Source organism: Mirounga leonina, unplaced genomic scaffold (genome assembly GCF_011800145.1).
Source record: "Mirounga leonina isolate KUSES-001 unplaced genomic scaffold, KU_Mleo_1.0 Mir_53, whole genome shotgun sequence".
NCBI classification, from domain to species: domain Eukaryota; kingdom Metazoa; phylum Chordata; class Mammalia; order Carnivora; family Phocidae; genus Mirounga; species Mirounga leonina.
Window position 1 is genome coordinate 69,043,410 of NW_023270807.1, and position 2,910 is coordinate 69,046,319.

The window sequence follows — 2,910 nt, forward strand, 5'->3', positions numbered from 1 at the left end:
GCAAGCTTAGGTGCTAGCTTAAAGGTATGAGGATGTGTATGCAATCTCTGTGCATTCTCTTTCTAACCAATTGTTTTTTGTCCCAGTTACATCAGCATCAGAACTCATACTCAAAACACGTGACAAGTGTTGTTACACTTTAGTCTTCTCCCCAAACACCACTTCCGGAATTAGCTATTTTCTTTGGCCATATAATCTTCAAGAGTCATGCAACGATCTCTCATTATCATTCTCTGGCTTTGATTAATGCTCTTTTTTAAACTGCTGAGTGTAATTGTCGCTTTTGAGAAGTAAAACTAGAAGGACTCCTATAGAGTGTGCACCATTTCATTAATGTTTATTCTCCTTGGTATAATTTATTAAACGATTAAATTACTATTAGCAGATGGTAATTGCAGGGTATACAGTGTGAATGTCTGTGATATCAAGTATATTTTGCTGATAGAGTTTACTTTAAATGCTTATTGTTGGTTGGTCCTTTTCCCTTAGAAAAAAAGATAATAAGGGTGCCTGTTACATTCCATTTAGATTAATTAATGCATTTATTCAGGAAGTTCTGGTGGTGTCAAGAGTTAATGATATGGGAAGATAGTGATTTTGAGCATATGGTCAGTGTGAAAGGTAACTGCCCAGGCACAGAACAGGCAAAGATCGAATGGTTTAACGTCTGTGAACCATTACTTCTTGTCTCTTTAGAGAGGACAGCACTCTTGAGTCATGACTAGCTGAAATCCTTTACATTTCCTTGAGGAAAAGAGTCGTTTGGGCATCAATGATCTCTCATGTTTTTCTCAACAAGGACCTTTAAAAATTATTTTTCCCTCACGGATTCCTTATTTTAAAAGTGTCCATTTTTCGAATATAGTTACTAATTTATTGAAAACTTTTATTAAATAGTACTAAACAAGCAATAGGAGCTCCTGAATAGCATGATAGAACAATCCTTAGCACACAGACTTTATAGAATTTCAGTTAGTTTCAGAATAATTTTAACATTTTAGCCATTTTGTACAAATTTTTCTCCTGGGGTGTTTGAGATATTGGAAATAGCTCAAAAATTCTGTCAACACCTTCTGATATTTCTAGGGAATACCAGGGTGGGAACAATTGTAGGTCCCATCTCTGAGCCTGATTGGCTCAGTCCATAAAGTGTCTGCCTCTGGCTCAGGTCATGATCCCAGGATTCTGGGATTGAACCCCACGTTGGGCTCCCTGCTCAGCAAGGGGCCTGCATCTCCTTCTCTCACTGTCCCTACCCACCCCACCCTCCGCTTGTGTTCTTTCTCTCACACTGTCAAATAAATAAATAAAATCTTTAAAAAAATATGCAGTTCCACGGTCAGCTCTAACGTGGGATTGTAGTAATGTGGTTGTTACATCTTAGATCTTCTTATCCTTTCTTGCTAACGGATTCTTGATTTGGTCAATTCTTCTCCAGGGGACATTTGTTTCACCAGAGACTCATATTTGGTTTAGGTCTCTTTCCCCTTTGCTTTCTTTTTCTTTCTTTCCTTCTTTTTAAAATTTTTTTAAAGTTTATTTAGTTATTTTTAGTAATCTCTCTACCCAACATGGGGCTTGAACCCACACCATGAGATCAAGAGTCTCACACTCTTCCAACTGAGCCAATCGGGTGCCCCCCGCTCCCTGCCACTTTGCTTTTAAATGATTTGGTATGTGTGCTACCTTGCTCTACCAATGAGAAATGAGGGGAAGTCTGCCAATTTAAACCCATCATGGTAGGTATGTGACAAAAGTCTGCCTAGCAAGAAGCCTAATGGGGAAACTATGGAATTCTTTTTTCATTCTTAAACTAAAATGGAAAGGGGATGCCTGGGTGGCTCAGTCAGTTAAGCGTCTGCCTTCAGCTCAGGTCGTGATCCCAGGGTACTGGGATGGAGCCCCACATCGGGTTCCCTGCTCAGTGGGGAGTCTGCTTCTCCCTCTCCCTGCCGCTCCCCCTGCTTGTGCTCTCTCTCTCTCTGACAAATAAATAAATAAAATCTTAAAAAAATAAAATGGAAGGAAGGGAAGATCTTTTCCTTTCCCTTTGTCTTGCTTGTGGAGGTACTATATAGTGATGTGATACCTGGAGCTTCTGCAGTCATTTTGTGACCATGGGGAGGGGGGACTGCTAACACATTGACAATGGAAGGCTGGAAGGATGGAAGGAATCTTGGCCCTGCCTCATAATTTGTTAAGCAACTTTATTAACTAATTCTGGAACTTCTCTGCCTCTGGATTTCCTTTTATGTGATGTGGTTAAAGTTCCTTCTAGCTGCATTTTTCTAGATATTTCTGTTTCTTGAAGCTGAAAGTACTTCAACTGATACATAACTGTGATTATAACTTTTAAAATATTAGCAATAAACAAATGTACTCATGGAATCTCAGAATTGGGAGGACCTTGAAAAGTAATTTATCCAATTATACAAATTAAAATTTTGATGGGCAACTTATAATTGCCATTAGATGTTGTGACACAGCCTACTGCACTGACCCCCTGAAATTGTCACGATGACCTTAGAGGTGGTATATTATCTGTAAGAGGAGACCTGTTATGAACTGAATTGTGTCCCCCCCTCTCCCCCTCATTTATATGTTGAAGCTCTAACCCCAAATGTGATTACATTTGGAGACAGGACTTCTAAAGAGGTAATTACAGTTAAATAAGGTCATAAAGATGGGGCCTTGATCCGATATGACTGATGTCCTTTTAAGAAAAGGAAGAGACACCAGGGATGCACATGCAGAGGAATGCCCATGTGAGGACACAGAAGAAGGTGGCCATCTACAAGCTAAGGAGAGAGGTCTCATTGAAACTTCCAACATCTTGATGTTGGAATTCTAGCCTCCAGAACTGTGGGAAAAAAAGATTTCAGTTGTTTGAGCCACCTAGTCTGTGGTATA

At 39.6% G+C, this 2,910-nt stretch overlaps 1 non-coding gene across 1 annotated transcript; it reads right to left on the minus strand.

Annotated features, from left to right (window-relative positions):
- Positions 1-1,563: 1,563 nt before the first annotated feature.
- On the minus strand, positions 1,564-1,635 carry TRNAK-CUU. Its single transcript has one exon. It is a non-coding gene; the product is annotated as a tRNA-Lys (tRNA).
- Positions 1,636-2,910: the final 1,275 nt, after the last annotated feature.